The 22,932-nt window shown below is 41.4% G+C and overlaps 1 protein-coding gene across 1 annotated transcript in view; it reads right to left on the bottom strand.

The window, feature by feature from the left end:
• AUH (AU RNA binding methylglutaconyl-CoA hydratase) overlaps positions 1-22,932 on the bottom strand; it is a 116,208-nt gene that overhangs the window by 85,149 nt on the left and 8,127 nt on the right. The window lies entirely within an intron of this gene.

Raw genomic sequence — 22,932 nt, 5'->3', positions numbered from 1 at the left:
AGCACCACTGACGACAACCCTCTGAGTTCTGCCATTCAGCCAGTTCTCTATCCACTTCACCGACCACTCATACAGCCCACACTTCCTCAGCTTCCCTAGGAGGATATCATGGGAGACTGTGTCGAAAGCCTTGCTGAAGTCGAGGTAGACAACATCCACGGCTCTCCCTTCGTCTACCCAGCCAGTCATGTCATCATAGAAAGCTATCAGATTGGTCAGGCATGATTTCCCCTTGGTGAATCCATGCTGACTACTCCTGATAACCTTCTTTTCCTCCACTTGCTTGATGATGGCCTCCAGGATAAGCTGCTCCATCACCTTTCCCGGGATGGAGGTGAGCCTGACTGGCCTGTAGTTCCCTGGGTCCTCCTTCTTGCCCTTTTTGAAGATTGGAGTGACATTGGCCTTTCTCCAGTCCTCGGGTACCCCTCCTGTCCTCTAGGACCTCTCAGAAATGATGGAGAGTGGCTCAGCAATGACATCTGCCAGCTCCCTCAACACTCATGGGTGCATTCCATCAGGGCGCATGGATTTGTGGACGTCCAGATCGCTTAAGCGATCCTTCACACAGTCCTCCTCGACCAAGGGAAAGTCGTCCTCTCTGTAGGCTTCTTCTCTTACCTCCGGGGCCTGGGATTCCTGAGGACCTGCCTTGGCACTGAAGACTGAAGCAAAGAAGGCATGCAGTAGCTCTGCCTTCTCCGCATCCTCCTTCACCAGGACACCTGCCTCATTCAGCAGCTGCCCCACATTGTCCCTAGCCTTCCTTTTGCTGCTGATGTAGTTGAAGAAGCCCTTCTTGTTGTTTTTGACATCCCTTGCCAGCTTGAATTCCAGGTGGGCCTTGGCCTTCCTCGTCGCATCCCTGCATGCTCTCACCACATTCCTGTACTCTTCCCAAGTGGCCTGCCCCTCTTTCCACATTCCATGGACCTTTCTCTTCTGCCTGATCTCTGCTAGAAGCTGCTTGTTTAACCATGCAGGTCTCCTGCCTCCTTTGCTTGATTTCTTTCTCAGGGGGATGCACTGCTCCTGAGCATGGAAGAAGTGACGTTCGAAGAGCGACCAGCACACTTGGACCCCCCTGCCTTCGAGAGCCCTGGCCCACAAGATTCCTCCCAGTAGCTCCTTGAAGAGGGCAAAGTTAGCCCTCCTGAGGTCCAAGGTTTTGATCCTGCTTATCGCCCTGCTTCCTCCACACAGGATCCTGAACTCGACCATTTCATGGTCACTGCAGCCGAGTCTACCTCCGACCTTCACATCCTCCACCAGTCCCTCCTTGTTTGTTAATACAAGGTCCAGCAGAGCGCCATTCCTTGTTAGTTCCTCCACCACTTGTATCAGAAAGTTATCATCAATGCTCTGTAGGAACCTCCTGGATTGCGCCTGCCTAGCTGTATGGTCTTCCCAGCTGATGTCAGGGTGGTTGAAGTCCCCCAGGAGAACCAGGGCCTGTGATTGTAAGGCTGCTTGTAGCTGCCTGTAGAAGGCCTCATCAATTTCCTCCTCCTGGTCAGGTGGCCTGTAGTACACACCCACCGTAATGTCACCCATGTGAGCCTGTCCCTTAATTCTAACCCACAAGCTCTCAACTCATTCCTCATCTGCCCCCAGGCCAAGCTCAAGGCATTCCAGTTGCTCCCTCACATACAGAGCAACTCCCCCACCTCTCCTTGTTGGCCTGTCTTTCCTAAAGAGTCTGTAGCCATCTATGACAGCATGCCAGTCATGCGAGTTGTCCCACCACGTTTCTGTGATGGCGACCAAGTCGTAGCCGTCCTGCTGTATAATGGCTTCCAGCTCCTCCTGTTTATTGCCCATGCTACGTGCATTGGTGTAAACACACTTGAGCTGGGCTGTCAATCTCACCCCTGACCCTGGCAGGCCAAGCCTGGGCTCATCCCTAGTGAACTGGGCAATATCCCTTTCCCCCTTCAAACCTAGTTTAAAGCCCTCTCAATGAGCCCCACGAGCTCGTGGCCAAGAATTCTTTTCCCCCTTTGAGATAGCTGAGTTCCACCTGTCGCCAGCAGGCCCGGTGCTCTGTACACCTCCCCATGATCAAAGAAGCCAAAATTGGACCGATGGCACCAGTCCCTGAGCCACCTGTTAACCAGGTGAGTTTTCCTGCCCCTTGCAGTGCTGTTCCCTGCCACTGATGGGATGGAGGAAAACACCACCTGTGCCCCTGATCCCTCAACCAGTTGCCCCAGTGCCATGAAGTCCCTTTTGATGGCCTTGGGACTTCTCTCCGCTATCTCGTCCCCACCAACCCGCATTACTAAGAGGCGGTAGTAATCAGAAGGCCGCACCAGACCAGGGAGTTTCTTTGCAACATCCCTAACCCGGGCCCCAGGGAGGCAGCAGACTTCCCTGTGGGATGGGTCCGGTCGGCAGATCGGGCCCTCTGTTCCCCTCAGAAGGGAATCACCTATGACAATGACCCTCCTTTTTTTCTTAGCCGAGGCAGTCGTAATACGTGGGGCTGACTGACTCGTCTTGGGCAACCCCCTGGATGGAGCTTCACCTTCACCCACTTCCTCTGTGGCCGGTCCCTCACATTCCAGAGCCCCGTATCTGTTGCTTAAGGGCAACTGGGCAGGTGAGGGAGGAGGAGGTTATGATACATTTCTCATAACTGCCAGTTAAATAACATTTCGCCTAAGAAACGTCTAGTTCATGACACATGGTTATCACAAGGTTTTTAAGGCAGCAGACTTAATCATTGTCTTTTATAACTTAAGTAACCACCACCTTTTTCTAGTAATCTTTTGTTTTATTGACAGCAACCATATATCCTGTTGCTCACAGAATCACAGAATCACAGAATAGTAGGGGTTGGAAGGGGCCTCTGTGGGTCATCTAGTCCAACCCTCCTGCCGAAGCAGGGTCACCTACAGCAGGCTGCACAGGACCCCGTCCAGGCGGGTCTTGAATATCTCTAGAGAAGGAGACTCCACAACCTCCCTGGGCAGCCTGTTCCAGTGCTCCGTCACCCTCAGAGGGAAGAAGTTCCTCCTCATGTTCAGACGGAACTTCCTGTGCCTCAGTTTGTGCCCATTGCCCCTTGTCCTGTCACTGGGCACCACTGAAAAGAGCTTGGCCCCATCCTCCTGACACCCACCCTTCAGATATTTGTAGGCATTTATTAGGTCCCCTCGCAGCCTTCTCTTCTTCAGGCTGAACAAGCCCAGCTCCCTCAACCTCTCCTCGTAGGGGAGATGCTCCAGTCCCCTCACCATCCTCGTAGCCCTATGGACACACCCACATGGACACAAATTTTTGCTCACACCACCTGAACCAAATAAAAAGAAAAATGCATTTACATGTAACTTTGATGAAAAGCAAGGTGTATTCTAAATTTCAAAACAAAAGCAGGATGCTGGCTGCAGTCATTTTAGTCAAGGGAAAAATAGTTCGCCATGAAGGACACTGTGTGTTTCCTATGTAAGGAAGTTAAGTGAATAAAATTATTTCTCTTTTATGTAAGATCATACACTACTCAAGTTCCTCAAATGTGGACATGTGATTAAGTCAAAACTGATATTGATATTCTTCCATATAAGATATGCTATCATAATTTATTAGCATGACTTGGATATCTGCACTTTTTGCACAGCATCACAGAACCTCTTTATCACAGAACTGTTCCAGAGAATCACCAAACTTTGAAGAATAAGCAAAAAGTCTTCATTTCCTATATATTTGATCCTTTGGCAGGATGCCACTCCCGAGCATTCCCCCTGGTAAGATGGCAGCCTTGCAGCTCCACAGCTATAGGTTATCTCATATCTTGCAATAATTTACAGCCAGATCAGCATATTTAAAGCACTAGGTGCTAAATCAGTTCCCACAAGTGGGATACTTAAGAAAGTACACCGGGGTGGGGGGGGGGCGGGGGGGGTGAGGAAGGTGTACTTTTTTTTTCTTTTAAGATTTTGAATCCCAAGCCTTTCTTAAAGGCCAAGCTCGCTTTATATGCAAAAGTTCTACAATTCCTCTTGAATGCCTATGCAAATTCAGACCAGACATAGATTAAAGTCATCTGGCTCTTTTTTCATCCTCTCTGTCCAGTTCTAAATTTAGAAGCACCCAACAATATTCCTCCTGCTAACTTTTTCTGCCACAGAAAAAGGCAGCTTATATCTCACATGCCTTTCCTGAATTCATGTTCACTTTCACCAGGGGAAAAAAAAAGAATCATTATAAGGATCTCCATCTCACCTCTTAAAGCCAATTTTTTCCCAAACACCAACCAGTTTTCTACATGGCACATCCATCATCCAACAACTGCCTCAGTCACTCCCTAGTCCCTACTATCCTCTTATGCAGCCAAAACATTGTGTAACTATCACTAAAAGGGCATTCTGCAGTTTCCTCCAGCGCACATGAAAGAGACCAGTACTGGTGGAAAGGTACAAGAATAGGACAGTTAACTTACTGTTTGGGAAGAGTTAAGAAAATATTAACTTTGATTCTGTGCTATGTCTCACTTCTAGCAACCTCTGTCAGGCTAACAAATCAGGACTAGCAGAAGACAAGCATGGAGGCTGCATCATCCTTGACTCTCCGATAGCGACAGAATCAGTGGAGCAGATCCAGGAGGAGAAGACAGTGGTGACAGCACTGAAGGTCACCTAGTAAGTGGCTAGGAACCACAAATACAGAACTCTAGAGTGATAAACTTGTGACAAACCAGTTTGTCCCAATGTTCAAATAATTCCTCATACAACAGGACAGCTACTTAAACACTGCAACAACAAGACCATCATTTAATAAAAAGCAATTATGATTCTATAAAAAGCTTTTTTAAAGAACAAAAAAAAGTCAAGCTACTTCCTACACCACTTGTATTTCTACGTTATTTCCACAATAAGCATTACAGAAGTACTTCTTTAATCCAGTCATTCTGGTAGTCTGAACACCCCACTTCCTCAAACCACTTTTCATTTCAAATTCAGCCTTCACTAAGAGAACTTCTACATCATGTCTCTAACTTGATGTGCACTTACTTTCTGGTAACAGAACATAACTGAATTCTCTTAACATAGTTCAAAGCAGACAACCATAAAAGCTGCATTTTCTACCCTACTATTTAGCTCCTAACTAATGGTGGAATCAGTGATTGTGATTTCCATTTATTCTACACCTTTCATAAGAAAAATCTTCTGAAGACATCAGCGCCAGAGTTCTTGTTTTTTAAAAACAAAGACTTAAAAGTAATTTACCCCATAGAATAAGAATGTATGGGTATTTTAACACCGCTACTACTGAAGAAATAGCATTAACGTAGCACCGCATCTCATTTGTATCAACTGTAATAGCTTTGCAGTTAGTCTGCTAATATCTAATCCCTGTAACAACAAGTGACACATAGTTTTCTAATAATACTAAGCAGACATTCCTAAAACTTGCTAGTGGTGAGATTCTTCATCTTTTTTCTTTAACCCTAAATGAATAGTGTATTCAGACTGAACACTCTTTGTAATTAGTAGTAAGTCTTTCAATGTAAAGAAACAGGAACGCACTCCAAATTTTGAGCAACCTGCTGTTTGTTCCACTTTTTTTCTGATTACTTAAATTAATAGAAATCAAACTGACATTTTTCATTGCACCGTTACAGATGACTGACTCAAATCTTTTGCATACACCATATATCTGACCACTGCATATACGGTTTTTTAACGTTAAAAGGAATTGATACTGCTAGGTTTATCTATTCTGATTAGTAATAATTACAAAAATAGTTAACTATCAGCACACCCAGTTTTACGAGCTGTAAATAGAAAAGGAGGAAGTGTGTTATGTGGTAAAAAAGAGAAAGTCAGAATCTCTTCTAAAGAAGTCCTGAAGCAAGTATTCAGACATTAATCCTATTAAAGAAAGGAAGAGTTCTTCCTGAGAAAAAACACCATCTGAACTGTTATATCACTTGAATGTAGCAGAAGGCATGGGGGAAAGCTTTCTTCTTCTTTTTCATTACCGTCTATCCCATCCCTTGATTTGAAAGGCATCACCCAGTATCTCTTAAGCCGCCTTTCCCCTCACAGTGATCAGTATTAGTCATATTGGTATGTTAGCTGGAAAATTCCAGCAGGTCAAGGCACAACAAGACTGGATTCTGTGCAGCTATGCAACAAGTGACACATTCAGTGGAACATTTAAAGAAGCAGGTAAATAACACACACAGTATACAAAAATAAACACACCTTGTGAAGAATATCTGTAACAATAGCCATGACTTCTTGCCTCCCAATTACAAGATGATCATTCTCTGCATACTGTAGACCACAACTTGCAGAAAGATCTGAAGTAATGGTCTTAGAAAGATTAGATGAGGTGACTACTGAGTTTGACTGCGAACCTTCTCACGCTATAGCAGGTGAGAAGAACAAGGACTTCTGTGGGAAAACTCAAATAGCAGGAAAAAAGCCTTCAAGGTTAAAGATCTGGAGCTCAGCTTTGGCCACTTTAAGCCTATTCAGAAAGATTAGATCTTGAACTCAAAAAAAAAAAAAAAGAAAAAAAAAAAGCATTAAAATGACTGTCATTCCCACACAAACATCTCTGGCTCATACTAATACCAGGCCAGCTCTCAAGGCCAAAGTCTTGTCATTCCTCACAGTACTGTGTGAAAGTAAGGACTAGTAAGCATTTGAGCCATGAGCAGGAACATTTCTTAAATATGCTTTGTTCATGCAAAAGTCGGACAGGAAAACAGCAGCTGCAATTCTATTTCTCATAAGCACCATGTAAAGCACCTCACAAGCAGTACCTCCCCTTGTTCCCAGTGTCCCCAAAGGCTTCAAACTGACTCAGAAAAATAATAAAAATGTTTACAAATAGCAAAATTTCCCATCCATTGAATACAGATTTCCAGCACCGTTGTTGCAATCTCCGTTCTATTTTCTAAGAACTTGTTATTTTAAAATACTTCAGAGATATTTGATCTCTTCTGTTTTTAAGAGACCATCCAATAGACTTGTCAGCAAATTACTTCACAGAAAGAAAGTAAAGGAAAGGAGATCCAACACTAGAATATTACCTGCCATCTGGAGGGGCTTAACAAATTATACAGCTTGCTGGTATTTGAGTCCAGAGCTCAAGTAACTTAAAAACCACGTCCATCCACATGCAGTCAGTAAGTTCCAGCTGGTGACAGGAACTCCACAAAGAACGCTAAAATATCAACAACAGACTACTTGAGACCTAAATTTCTTATATCCTACAAAACTCTGCTGCTTCACTATTTACATTAACTACTGACATTAAGTTAGAAAATACTGAGGGACATTCTAGACAACTACACATCTGCACCTTTTTATCGTTCAACAGCTTTTTGGGGACTGTATTTTGTCTGCAACAGGCAGAATCTGACTAAGAGTCACAGGATGTCTTTTACTTATCTTTTAAATTTCTTTTGGTGTAAGACAATAAGAGTTGCCTGATCCATATAAACAGAAGCACATATATATTTCTATTTATTAAAACATACACATGGGATCAGCACTTAAACAGGAAAAAAGAGAAAATTCTACAAAGAGAAAATGATCTAAAGAGAAATTCCAGAATTTCCCCCTTTTCATATTACCTATATTACTCTTACAAAGGAAAACATTTTGAAAGACACAAAACAAATGTCCACTGACTGCATATAAAAAACCTAAACTACACACGAGATTCATACCATTTTCACTATTACCAGTCTCCACCTTTTCCTACGTCACTGCATGAATGTGTCATAACTGTGCATATATAAGCAATTCTATGCTACATTTACATGGATGCAGTTATTTTGTTCTCCTCTACATTTCAAGAGCTGTACATTCAATCTAGCTGCTGAAAAGAAAATACCTTTTATTGCAGCAAACCTACAACAAAGGTGTCCTTAAAGGAAACCAGTGTAAGCAGCAGGCAAGGGCAACAGAAAAGAAAGTACAAAATTTTAATTATTTCAAGTTTTTCTTCATATTTGTGGCAATTAGCACACACATACACAGTTGCATTCTGTGCTATTCTACGCCATTTACAGAAGGAAGCAGATATGAAACTAATTGTTGTAAATTGTCTTAAGATGGAAATGCCATAGACTCAGACGTGTCTAAACACCTCTGCTACATGACCATTTTATTCTTTTCATAAGCAAGTGGAAAATAATTCTTTACCATTCAATAACTATTTTTGCCACGTGTTGTGCACATGTATTCTATTTCCAGCACACATTACCACCAAGCACATGAGATCAGATTATTTTTGCCAGCAGGTTTTCTCACCTAAGGATATAAATGGCAAAGCAGGTTCAGTTCCCTCACCAATAAACAAACCAGGCGCCATAGCCACTTAGTACACCAGGGTAAAAGGTTAGTTAGCTCTTACAACGCACTGTGAGAACCTACCTCAGAGAACTGTGAAGAAAACCAGCACCATTTTTTCACACATCAAGATGTCAAATACCCACTGACGTGACATGAGTATTTCAAACTGAGGTGACTACTCAATTTGACTTCATACTTCTGGAAAGGATCCGGACTTTCAACACCACAGCAGAAAGTCAAATGTCCAGAAGTAGATAATAGAACTTAAATAGAATAAAGTTCCTCATCCAGGCACAAATGCATTTAACAGTGGTGACCTGGGTAACAGAGGCCTAGCCGAAAGTTACCGTTTTCAATTGAGTATTAACAGGGTTAATTGATAATCTGTATCTTTCTGTTAAAGTGATTGTCACCTGGTTTTAGCCACTTTAAAACCACAGTTTTTAGCCATTTCATACAGAGCATGGACAAGTACGTGTAACTTCTGGCAAAAAATGGATCCACACACATGCCCTGAAACTGCAGTGAAAGCTCTAGTCAACATCTGAAAAGAAGCTTGCAGCTTTTGAGAAAATGTAGGAGAGTCTACAACAAACATGGAATTTACACATAATAAAGATTTCTCTGCTTTCTTTTTAACGACAATTTGAAGATGATGAAAAGAGTGAGAATTACAAGGACTAAAATAGCCACTCTCCATCATAATCATGTTAAAACGGGTCTGGTATCATGTTGGAGTCAACCAAATTGCTCAACACCCTTAGCGACTTGCTATCATCATCAAACCATGAACAACTGACATTACTCAAAGATAGAACTCTGTCTAATGAAGTCCTCTGTGTTTTCTGTGCAATAAATAAAATCCCATTTCAAAATAACGCAAAGCTGTCCTGAGAATGTAAGATGTATTTATTACAGAGAGGTACAATCACCTTGGAAAGACAGATGAAGTTCCTGAATATTGTTAATGCAGGTTAGGATACTAACCCAGCTTTGAAGAAATCTGAAAAAAATAAATTATCTTCACTCTTACATACAGAGAACTTTTTCTCCATCCCAAAATTTTAAACGAAACACTTAAAGCAAAAGCACACTGCTGACAGTGACAGGCCTATACAGAAATACAGCCAAACAACATTTCATAATTTAGGAATGTATCTCGAACTGGTAATCTAACACCTAATACTCAAGGCACTGCAATTCCAGACTCCAGCAAAACACTGCAACTGTCCACAAATACAGCACTGAGAACAACAATCCCCATAAGGCATCTCTCAAAGTTTGCGCAAACTTTCAACCTTGAACGGCCAGAGGTACAGAAACAATCTTTTTCCAAAACCTGTGTTTCTACCTGAACAGCGCTAAAGATACTTTTGGATTAAAAATAGCACCTCCCTAAATACTAAGTTCTTAGTTAAAAGTTCACCACTGCACTCTGAAAACAGAATGGGAAAAAACAACGACCATCTAGGGCTGCAACACCTGTTGGAACAGGCTTAAAGTGACTTCATGCATCTCACTAGCAAAGGTAAAAATGAGTATGGTAACTTTACAGTAATGATGGTATTCATTACCACACAGGATATTTTTTGAGCTACCCCAGCTAATGACTCAAGATTTCATTACTATTGTCATACAAAACTTTAGTTTTATACTGGGTTTGACTCTGGCTGGCAGGTAAGCCCCCACCCAGTTGCTCACTCATTCCTTATCAGCAGGTTCGAGAAGAGAAATGAAACGGCAAAAAAAATGGGGGGAAAAAAAACACCTCGTGTGTAAAGGCACGTTATAAGATAAAGGCAGTTTTCATAAGTACAAAGGAAAAAAAAAGAAGAAAACAAATGCTGCAAAAGCAATCACCCACCATCAGCAGACCAATGCCTTGCCAGTCCCAAGCAAGGTCTACTTTGGAAAAACAACTCCCCAGTTTTATTGCTGAGCATGACATCATACAGTATGGAATATTCCCTTGCTCAATTCAAGTCAGCTATGCCAGCTGTGTCCCCTCCAAGTCTCCTGCCCACCCTCAGCTGACTTACTGGCAGAGTGAGCAGCAGAGGGGGCCTTGACGCTGTGCAAGCACTGTTCAGCGACAGCTACAACCCAGGTGTCTTATCAACACTGCTTTGGTCACCAATCTAAAACACAGCACCGTAAGGGCTGCTATAAAGAAATCTAACTCCATTCCAGCCATGCCCAGTAAGTTTTTAAGATAAGACCACTAGTACTCAAAGCATTTGTCAGGTCAACCACAGGTGGAACAACCCAAATACTTCAAAATACCTACAGAGTGCTAGAGAAAGCCAATATATACAAGGATATCAGAAGACCCACCTGAACTGCCCTATGACTTCAAAGAGCCTAAAGATACCAGTGAAGACTGCACAGATATTCCTGTAGCTTTAGATATTAAATCAACAGTTATCTAGTTCTAATACACCTGCAGGAATCTACACAGCCTATAGCTTGCTTGAAGATGACAATTTATGCCATATTAAGGATTTTCCTGAACAGGAGAATCTCAAGCATACCAAGAATACTTCCCTCACTTCCACAGAAACAAAGACTCTTCAGATACAGCATCCTCTCCACTCCTCTTCCCTACCAAATCAAAGATTTCAGAAACAGTGAGTCTCGCAGTCCTCAGACTTTGATACACACACAGAGACACCAGAACCGGTCTGGTGATGGTTATGCAAGACTTATTCACTATGGTCAAGTTCATCTGCGCATCTCTATATCACACATGTAGGTAATCATAAAAATTTCTTACATGGTGTCACGTACACTGATAGCCATCTAATTACAAGCTTCAGTGATATAGGATAGAAAAGGTTAAAAAAAAAAGGCATGATGCATTTAAGTGTAGCTGTACACAAAGATCAACACAACTCCGAAGTAGTTCTAAGCAGTGCCACAAGGACTATATTCTAAAAGTCAAATCCAACTGTAACAAGCATGAAATGCAGGAATTCATCTACACATGTAATCTAGAAAAAGTGCTTTTGTATAAACCTGATAGAAATACTACAGAACATATTTTTTAAACTAAAAGTAGATGTATTGCAGTTGCAGCAAATACATGATATAGCTATTGAAGATGCACTTACAATCCACACAAGCTCAAATAAGCCAGTTACATCACCAAAGACATCTGTGGATCAAGCCTTAAAAAAGCGTATTAAAAAAGATGAAAAATACAAAGCGAAACTATTTCTGATTATGCTCTAAATATTGAAATAAAAATTTGCATATATTTTATACACAGAAAGCAGAGACTCTTTAGTAAATGGGAAAACGAACTGTCCGATTACTTAAGGACATCCACTGCAGAACATAGTTATCCCAATATAAAATGTTCTGGATCGATCTGGTATCTTTTCCATTTTCATCTGGTCTATTCTTGTAAAATCCACTCCAGAAAATGCTTTACTATTTGCAAATTCATTATAGCACTTAAATAAGGGCCGCATGCACATTTCAGTATTCCAGGTATTCAAGTGAGGTGCCTTTCACTGCTTCACAATCATCCTGACAAGACATCACTTTTATTTAAATTCTGGGACATGCTTCAAGATGCTTCTCCGCAGCTCCTGCTTGTGTGAAATTTGCACAGCAAGTCACTACCAATTTCTACTCAGGAGACTTGTGTATCACTTCTGTAAACATCAAAAGAGCTTGAGTATTGCACCAGTTTCAAACGTCTCACAAAACTGCAGAAGTTCTCCAGCTGTTCAGGATCCCATTTAATTTGCTTATTCGCAAGCTATATGGTTATATTTATTCTCATTCATTAAATGACATTCAGTCACAGTTACAGAAGTCTTAGCTCTAAAGTTGGGCTCAAACCCTCTATTTTCCATTAAAAAAAGCAAGTTGCACTTCCAAAATTTTCACTCAACTTAGTATACACTAGATGTAGCAAGGGAACTCAAAATGGCCAAGCATATCCTTGAGACATTTGTCTCCCCAGGTTTTCTGTACAGCTACCCAAAAGAGAGGACATTCTGCAGAACAACTCTGACTGCCATACACAGAATCCAAACTTCTCTTTTCACCAGTATATTTATGGTTTGTGACTACTTCTCCAGAACACAACAACAAATCATTTTGTACCCACCATTTCCATTTAACAATTCCAGGCATTAGATTTGATCTGTTTTTTCCCATGCTGTTACAACAATTTTTTTAAGGGCTTTGGGAAAGTCATTCCTGTTTCTTGTTACCCTCCTCTGGTTAAACTGAAGAACCAACCAAACTACACTCTCTCAGAAATGTGTCTTTTACCTAGAGCTAAATATTTTTAACATCTTTAGTTGGTTATCACTGAAAAAAAAAAAATTCCAGAAAATGTCACATTCATTGTGTGCATTTGTTCTAGTGGATTAGAAGCCTAAGACCATTCATTAAGCTATTTAAACAGAATAACCTAAAAAATTAGGGTTTTTTTTTATCAGCAGTTAAAACTTGCCACAACCTCACTATGTTCTCCAATAGGCAAAGATACATTTGTTCTCCAATAGGCAAAGATACATTTGAATACTGCTTTTATACTTTCTAGCACACATAAGCCAGCTGAGTGACACTGAGTATAGTATAGTCCTCTGTGGCTCAAAATTAGTTCTAGAAACAGTTCTCCATTACATAAAATAAGCCCACACTTCAAATAACTGAAGTAGGTGTTGGTTTGTAGTTCCATGGGACTGTATCACAGAGTCCAGCCTTAGGCAAGTCTCACACTAGTAAAGCTCTAGCTTGATCATTCCTGTTAAGTCACTGTTCACAAAAACGTTGATTCTGCCTGGCAAGAATCACCACATAACTTCAGGACCGTTACAGACACATCTGGTTTCTTAGGTAAATCTTAAGTAATAGAATGGATCTCAAATCCAAAATGGCTTCAATTCTAATGGGAAAGGAGAAAGAAGAATGCTTATATTATTGGAATAAGTGAACCTTTCACACTTCCATTTTCAAAACAGATGTCACAAGCCACACCAGAGAAGGAATGGTCAGATATTCTGTTTCATCAGCCTGAAAAGGCAAATTGCAAAATTACATCAATCAAGGAAAAATACTGCTGGAAAGATGATTCTCTAGCTGGCTTTCGTAATTTATCTTCCACTAATGGCCTGATCTTAAATTTGTTATTCATCAGCTTCGTGCTCACAAATCACAGTAAGCTACAGTCTACAGCTCATTCAAGACCAAAAAAGGAAGAAAAATTGCATGGAAATATCCACAACTAGCATCCCAGCTGAATACAACCAATTACCAGAAACTTTTTTTTAAGAGGCAATATTAGTTATGAATAAAGTTGCCTCTACTTCCACTAGAGCTTACAAAAAAACTTCAATGGAGGAGAAAAGTACACTGTGGTTGAAAGTATTTTCAACACAAATAGTCTTCATTCAGTGGAAGAATGGAGTCTCTCTTAGAAATAATAATGCTTTTATAAACTGCTCCTGGGACTAAAGGAGCAACTAAACAAAAGTTGACATTCAAAAACTTAAAAACTAGAGCAGAGGGACACACAGTATTTCATAGACAAGTGTTGAGGGCACACAACGTAGGAAGAGAGAGACATCTAAGCAAATGTCCTGCACAAGCCTGATGAAAAGAATCTTGCATCTCAATTAAGAGATGGAAGAAAGAACCAAGCAGCTACAGATTTTCTCTTCTGTTGAAGTTAATCCACTTTAGCTTCTGTACAGTTCCAGTGACACAGTACTGGTCATTACTCACTCAGATGGAGAGAAAGCTTCCTGACTACTCTTATCTAGCTCATTTCTTTTTTACACAAGCTCTTCTGAGACTTTATATGACCAGTCCATCCTCAATTTCATAGTTACTCAAGAATAAAGGTCTTGCCTCAGTCTTAGTTTGGAAAACTCATAATAACTGGATGCCGTGGGTTAACTTTGGCTGGCTGTCACGTGCCCATCAAGCCGCTCTCTCACTTCCCCTCCTCAGTATGATGGGGGAGAAAATATAATGAAAAGCTCATGGACTGAGATAAGGACAGTGAGGTCACTCACTAGTTACCATCATGGGCAAAACAGACTTGCCTTTGAAAAGATTAATTTAATTGATTGCCAACTAAATACAGAGTTGGATAGTGAGAAACAAAACTAAAAGCATCTTCCCTTACCCTTTCCTGGCTCAGCTTCACTACTAACTCTTCTACCTCCTTCCCCGCTGCTGAGCAGAGTGGGAGGATGGGGAACGGGTTGTAGTAAGACCGTAACACTTTATCTCTGTTAATCCTTCCTCCTCACACTTCTCCCCTCCTACAGCATGGGGTCCCTCCCACACGACACAGTCCTTAACGAACTGTTCTAACGTGGGTCCTTCCCTTGGACAGCAGTTCTTCAAGAACTGCTTCAGCGCGGATCCTTTCCACAGCATACAGTCCTCCAGAAACAGACTGCTCCAGTGTTGGTTCCCCATGGGCCACACCCACCAGAAAACCCGCTCCTGCAGAGACTCCTCTCCACAGGACACAGCTCCTGCCAGGAACCTGCTCCTGAGAGGGCTCTTCATGGGCTGCAGCTTCCTTCAGGACATGTCCACCTGCTCCAGGGTGGGGTTCTCCATGGGCTGCAGTGTGGATATCTGCTGCAGAGATGTCCTCCATGAGCTGCCAGGGGACAACGTGCTTCACCACGGTCTTCTCCTTGGGCTGCAAGGAAATCTCTGCTTTGGGACTTGGAGCATGTCCTTGCCTTCCTTCTTACTGACCTTGGTCTCTGGAAGGCTGTCTCTCTCACATTTTCTCTCACTCCTCTCTCTCACAGCTGCTCCACATGGCTTTTTACCATCTCTTAAATACATTATCACAGAAATGCCACAAACAGTGCTGATGGGCTCGGCTTTAGGTAGCCATGGGCTCATTTTGGAACTGGCTGGAGCTCGTAGTGTCCAACAGGGACAGCTCCTGGTCTCTTTTCACAGAGGCTACACCAAAACTTTGCCATGTAAACTAAATACACTTGTTTAAAAACTCTCTTTCCAACTACAGAATAACTTTAAGAAAGCTGAATATGTGGAAAAAAAACCCCTTTCCTATCATTTCCTCCGGTCAGGCATTGTAATCACCAATGAGAAGGCAGACAAGTGATTCACTCTTTTGGAGATTACAAAAAGAAAAAAAAAAACAACAACACAAACAAACCACATGGTTATATACTTATATTCTTACTGAAAAACTTCCTGAAACCTCCCATATGTATTTTTTCTGCAGCTAAAAGGTGTATGTATATTTATCTCTTTCTACAGCATAAACTAAGCACGCAGCTGTTCACTGTGCCACCATGTGCTGCATTAAATAAAAGCAATTTTTATTTGCTAATTTCTCAGTACCTTGCTCTACAATTAGTCACTAGGTTAAGATAAACATAGGCAGAAGAACATGCATCAAATAACATGCAGAACTCATCTGAACTACATTCCAATAGTAGAATCTTGTAAGTGATCAACTAGGAACACAGCAGCTCTCCTGTACTTAAGGCCAAGAAGAAACTTCCATTTAAGATGAACTTTTCTAGCTTTCAAAAATCCACAGTCATTCCAATTTCTTCAGTGTGCCTCCTCAGGGTAGGAGGTAGAGTATTTGGAGTTATTTGACTGAAGTACTTCCAAAAGAAAGTCATTTAAACCTGCTTTTCTCATTGGCATTTTTTTCTGTATAGACTAGGGGATCAAACCACAATCCTAACTGTACTCTTTATTGGCTCAGTTGTTCAACATGTGCTTTAGAAAATCATGACAGTGTTAGCTCTTTCAGAAAAAAAACATCAGAAACAAAACTAAGAAGTAAAATAAATGATGCTGGACAAACGCAAGCTGTAGACTCCCAACTCAACAGACTACTATACACACATTCACAAGACACTGGTGTCACACAGCGGATCAACCTGCCACATTCCAGATAACTCACATTGCTCTAGGGGAAACGCAACTGCCACTGAGCCTAGTAGTCTACAAGCAGCCAGCACCAGTTTGAATCAGAACCTCGGTCAAAGTCTGGAATGAAAAAAAGAGGAAAGCACCTAGCTACAGCCTACCTCTGAAGGCTTTTATTTGGGGGAATGAAATCTATGTACAGGAACAAAAATATTCAGAAGACACTAAAAAAATTTCATGTGCGATCTGAATCCTCAGAAGGGAACAGTGGAGTAATACTTGAACTCTCTTCTCAGTTCCTGTGCAGGAGCCGGAATCTGGAGGACTTAAACATGCTCTGGCAAAATGCACCTTCTCTCCTTGCTTGCTTAACAGAGACTGGAGAGAAAAGGGAGACTACACCCACAGTAATACTTCGCTACCACCATTGCCAGTTCTACAATAATAAGAGTAGGTCAAGTATATGATAGCTATTATGGAACTCCTCTCCTCCTCCACATCAAAACCTCATAAATTAAGAAGTCTTCAAGGATCTGCTCTATCAGGCTTGTCTACTTCACAAACTTCTGCCAGAAAAAATACACCAGCTGGAAATGGCAGCCGGGAACCACACACCATACAGCCAATTCAGCTGTAATGGAAACAAAATTCTGATGCAGAAAAGTTATGCCAATAGGAAAAGCATTTGTGTTGGCTTTACTCACACCACAGACCCAAACGATGAATTTTTGCTGGCAGAAAGATTACTTCTGCTTTTCCAGGAGAGGGCTTTATCGGCGAAGCTGCAGTGACTTTTATGTCAAACTGGTTTGAAGAGCTCAAATACCCAAATTTTTCAAATAGTCCTGAAAGACGGTTACAAGAGAAAGTAAGTTAACTGTCCATATTCTGGTACGTCTCAAAGATTTCTGAAATAAGGTCTCCAAAGAGCACCATTATTTCAAAATTGTAAACTAAAAATTGCCCCAAAGTTTTCTTTGTGTGCATGCACCTACAAAGCAAAGAACTCATCAGTCTCACACCCTCTATTTCAAACAATGCAGTTCACTTTCGAGAAGTGATACTGAAGAGCCTGTTCTTCATTATACTCTAAACACAGTCACCAAAAAAATCTCATGAAGCCAGAGGTTCTTGCCCCTGGAAGCTCTCCTTCTAATTCTCTCACGCAAAAAGAAATCCAAAAGTGGTCTGTTCCTCTAGGGAATCACAGCATTCCATTCCCTTCCTGCATGAGATGGCAGAATTTTTCTGCATATCAACAGAGGGTGGATGGATGCAGGGAAACTGATGTCAACTCACATGTGGACTTTTAGGAAAGGAACAATCGCTGATTGGATTGGGGCAGTCAGAGTTAATCAACTGTCCTGGTTGGCCAGGCACCAGAAGGAGGAATATAAAACAGTAACTACTCTGAACTGCAGAACAGTAGCATGGGGTTTTATTTATTAGTACAAGCTGTAAACTGAACCAATGGACTATGGGCCAGTAAGTTACTGCCCGAGTCAAACATATGAGGAATACATTTTTTTCAAACACATACAACTGCCTTCTTGACAGGACATGCAAGAAGAGCTGGAGGAACATGGCAGTCCTAACGGAAACAACAGTACAAGGAACAGCAGGTGGAAAGGGGAAAAGAAAAGAATATAAAAGGAGTCTTTTTGTAAACATCAACAAATAAAACTGTTTAAAAAGAAAATAATATTACCTGATCTCAAATATCCATAGTTTGTAATTGCAAAATGTAACATCATTTCCATTTCACATCACCAAACACAGACAAGTGTGGGAGGGAAAGAGAAAATAAAAAAAGGAAAGGAAAGGAGAAGACGACTTGGAATCACACAGCTGGCTTCTGCTTGCCAAATAACTTTTCCAAAATGCATAATTCTAAAATAACTAAAAGTTCTATAGACCTTATTTTGCCTTTTATTCAAAGTTTTCAGAAACTGAACAGCAAAAGGTTTAGGGTGCAATACTAGGTTGTTCAGGTCTTCGGATGACAAACATTATCAAACACTACCTGAAAACAAAAAAAGTAGCTCTTGGGCAATGGATTTTGTTTGTACCTTCTTTCAGACCTCACATGGTTAAGATCAGAAGTAACTGTAAGATTGTCTCCAGGTTACACTGCCACGCCAAAACAAGGTTTTGTGGACAATCCTTCCTCCCTTCCTCAGAGAAGCATGTACCCAACAGTACCATGCGCCCACTTCCAGAAATCATTTGAAGAAAAATGCTGAAAAGCTGCTCACAAAACTACCCGAGCAATATCACCAACATGCATATGTTAAAATTACATTAATAATGAAAAATGAAGCTATTCAAACTTCCTATGAAAACCTAATTCAGGCCCCTGTGTGAACACAGCACAGCTCCTAACTACTTGATCACAGACTTGTTGCCCATGGGACACCTGCCTTACCCCATGCACAGACTGTGCCTTCCTCAAAGATGGAGCACGGCCAGGAAATAAAGACTGCTGCACAGACTCACCAGCCTCGACTGCAGAACTGAGCAGGCACACAGAATAGGCTTACATACCCCAGGACTGGTCGTACATGTTCACTCCACAAAGGCCAAAATTTTCTTTATTTGGTTTTAGACAGAGAAAAAAAGGGGCTAAGAAGCAACTCTCAGAGTCAGAGCACTTCTGATGGAAGCGCAAGAAGGCCCCATAGATAATGCATCCTTAACCCCATCCAAGCTCCTCTTTGACTTCTAGGTGTCACATTAGATCAGCACTACTGCATTAACGAGGAACTTTCAGTACCCATAGATGTACAGAGCATAAGAAACAAGACACAAATAAAACTGTAGTAAAACCTCCTGGAGGTCGTCAACAAGCAAGTGGAGGAAAAGAAGGTTATCAGGAGTAGTCAGCATGGATTCACCAAGGGGAAATCATGCCTGACCAATCTGATAGCTTTCTATGATGACATGACTGGCTGGGCAGACGAACGGAGAGCCGTGGATGTTGTCTACCTTGACTTCAGCAAGGCTTTCGACACAGTCTCCCATAACATCCTCCTAGGGAAGCTCAGGAAGTGTGGGCTGGATGAGTGGTCGGTGAAGTGGATAGAGAACTGGCTGAATGGCAGAACTCAGAGGGTTGTCATCAGCGGCGCTGAGTCTAGTTGGAGGCTGGTAACAAGTGGTGTCCCCCAGGGGTCAGTACTGGGCCCAGTCTTGGTTAACTTCTTCATCAACGACCTGGATGAAGAGTTAGAATGTACCCTCAGCAAGTTTGCTGATGACACCAAACTGGGAGGTGTGGTAGACACACCGGAAGGCTGTGCTGCCATTCAGCGTGACCTGGATAGGCTGGAAAGCTGGGCAGACAGGAACCTGATGAGGTTCAACAAAGCCAAATGCAGGGTCCTGCACCTGGGGAGGAACAACCTCATGAACCAGTACAGGCTTGGGGTGGACCTGCTGGAGAGCAGCTCTGTGGAGAGGGACCTGGGCGTCCTGGTGGACGACAGGTTAACCACGAGCCAGCAGTGTGCCCTGGCTGCTAAGAAAGCCAATGGGATCCTGGGGTGCATTAGGAGGAGTGTGGCCAGCAGGACGAGGGAGGTTCTCCTTCCCCTCTACACTGCCCTAGTGAGGCCTCATCTGGAGTACTGTGTCCAGTTCTGGGCTCCCTAGTTCAAGAAATATGAAGAGCTACTGGAGAGAGTCCAGCGAAGGGCTACAAGTTTGATGAGGGGACTGGAACATCTCCCCTACAAGGAAAGGCTGAGGGAGCTGGGCTTGTTCAGCCTGAAGAAGAGAAGGCTGCGAGGGGACCTAATAAATGCTTATAAATATCTCAAGGATGGATGTCAGGAGGATGTGGCCAGACTCTTTTCAGTAGAGCCCAGCAACAGGACAAGGGGCAATGGGCACAAACTAAAGCACAGGAAGTTCCGTCTGAACATGAGGAAGAACTTCTTCCCTCTGAGGGTGACGGAGCACTGGAACAGGCTGCCCAGGGAGGTGGTGGAGTCTCCTTCTCTGGAGATATTCAAGACCCGCCTGGACAACGTCCTGTGCAGCCTGCTGTAGGTGACCCTGCTTTGGCAGGAGGGTTGGACTAGATGACCCACAGAGGTCCCTTCCAACCTCTACTATTCTGTGATTCTGTGAAAAGATTCAAATCGAATCTTCATGTAGAAATGAAAGGATAGGACTGCTGGCACATCTCTACATTCTTTTATATGATTCCTTTTTTTCCACCCCCCTTCCCATTTCACTATGTTAAAATTCCATCATCTGGAATCATATTCAAATCCACATCAGTCACCAACAGAGCTTAAATCTTTTAATCACCCACACTGTCATTTTGTGAAAAAACAGTTGGATGTCATGCTTTGTGGAGTAGCCCTTAGAAGGAAACAAGACACTTGGCTTGTGGCTTTCACAGATTTTTGTTGATAGCTGAGGAATGGCAAGATTTAAGGATCTTGGATTTCATTCCACACATAAAAGGGAATTACATTCTAGGACAAAGTTTCTCAATCTGCGGTCCGTAAAACCTCAGATGGTAGTCCAAAATAATCATTACAAAAAATGTATTTTTAAAAACATACATTCCCACACATGCAAGCAAGCAAATATAACTCAGGAAACACAAAAAAATAAAACAAACATTCAAAGTTTAGCCTAATTGAATTGCACTATAACGTATATGAAAATGTGACAACTTTTCACAAGATGATCCTTGCATTTTTTAAGGAAATTAAATGTTCTTGAAACAACATACTGTCCTTTAACATGTAAGTTTGACAATGCTTTCTTCAGTTCTACTGAAATTCCAGAGTAAGTGCCCTCTAGAAAATGCCGTGCTACATCCAATATGTTCCTCCCTTCACCGTACTTCCCTAAGCCATTACATGTTTTCTCCATGTCCCATAATGCTTTCTCTAGTTTCATTCTCTTTACAGACACCCCTTGAAGTCATCTATAGAAGCAATCCACACAGCCACTGAGCTCTTTCTGCCTATTTTCATAGACAAACTCTGCCTCAAGTCTTCTGGTTCACCCTGAATTTCAACTACCACTGTTCAAACCTCCTTTATTTCACTGGTTCAGCTGCAGGAGTTTCCCTTCTTAGAACACTCCTTTGGCTTGTCAATTTTTAAAAAAATTACAGACATCTGGTCCACACCCCATCTCTGCTCCCTGGTTTAAGACCCGTATATACCTACCCAGCACTAGTCTTTCACACTTCTCTTTTCAGGGCTAATTTCCCTTCCCAACGTTCACACATAAACATCCTTGCATCTTGTCCACAGTCAGCTGTGTATACATATTCTAAGTTGCTTTTTTTTAAGGCAGACAAACAGGCAACAATGTTAAATCTTAGTATCAAAACAGCTCTGCAAAGTCAGCCAACAAAGAACACGGGAGAAGTACTTGGAGCTCATACAGTATTAACAGCCTACCTGCGTCCTCTGCCTCAAAATCAGCACTTCTGCTCTCATATTTCCTGTATAACACTACCATTAAATTCATGAATGTTAAACAAAAAAATTAGTTTAAAAAAAACCCAGTTGATAACAAATCTCCACTAATGGCCACCTTTTTATGTGAAGTACATAACACCTAACTAGAAATCCCATTTGCATGTGTTGCTTCGATGCTGCATTCTTCACCAGTTTAAGAACCACAGGTTTTAAACTTTATTTTTGTGAAGATTATTATTAGTTACTTATCTTTAAAACTTCTTGTTTTAAAACAAGATACAACCTTTAAATTAAGCATGCTGATTAATACATACATATTTAACCTATTCATATGTATTACCAAATGCTGAATTGATTACTCCCTTTTTCAAAGACAATTCTTCTCACAAGTCTGATACGTGACAAACTGCATCTGGATGAAAACAGACTTTTTAAAAGCAACAAAAAAAGAATTTTAAACTCAACTGAAAGTACTTCGGTATGTTACATATGCAAAAATTGGAAAAACTCTTTTGCATTTAAAACTGAATTAATTATGTTATGTGTGGCTAGCAAGCTTAAAGACTGCATAACTGATTAGAAAAGAAAGATTTTAGAACTGATCTCCTGCTCTTTCCTGACAGTACTATTTGTACATTAGAAAGAAGAAACTGACTGACTTCTGTCTTCAGTTTCAAATGGATTTAAATTAAATTTGAACAAAGTAAAAACCAGATGGGACGTCTGAAAATAAGGATACTATTCACCTGATATCCACAAAAGACATGGTTGCTTCAACTGATTTTGACATGTTGACAAATTCAGTTTCCCAGTGTTTGGTAGCTGAAGGCTTTTGGTCTCCTGAGCACTGTGGCAGGACACATGTACCGTCTGATTGGTGGGCTGGGGTGCGTTCTTTTTGTTCTGGTTTGTTTTTTTTAATTTGAGAATACATTCGGCCTGCAGTAACAGTCACATTCATGATGAATTTTAAGTATTTTTCTTTAATTAGAAGTTAATTTTAATGTGTTTAAAACATAGTTTTGATACAGCTTTCTACACAGTCGCTTTATATGGCCTCTAGCATTATTTGGTCCTCGTTCTGAAGTACATGCAAGACTTCGTAGAAGCTCAGTTAAACAATTATCCACCACCATGCATAATCTGCTACATATTTTCAAATACCTTATGACACAGCAAGAATAAAACTGATACTCAGTTCTTGTTAGCAATTCAGGAAAACCATACAAAAATGTTTTGTTTGCTACTGAGATGAATATATA

This window comes from Opisthocomus hoazin, chromosome Z, assembly GCF_030867145.1.
Source record: "Opisthocomus hoazin isolate bOpiHoa1 chromosome Z, bOpiHoa1.hap1, whole genome shotgun sequence".
Classification (NCBI taxonomy): Eukaryota; Metazoa; Chordata; class Aves; order Opisthocomiformes; family Opisthocomidae; genus Opisthocomus; species Opisthocomus hoazin.
This window is presented reverse-complemented; position numbering and strand designations above follow the sequence as displayed.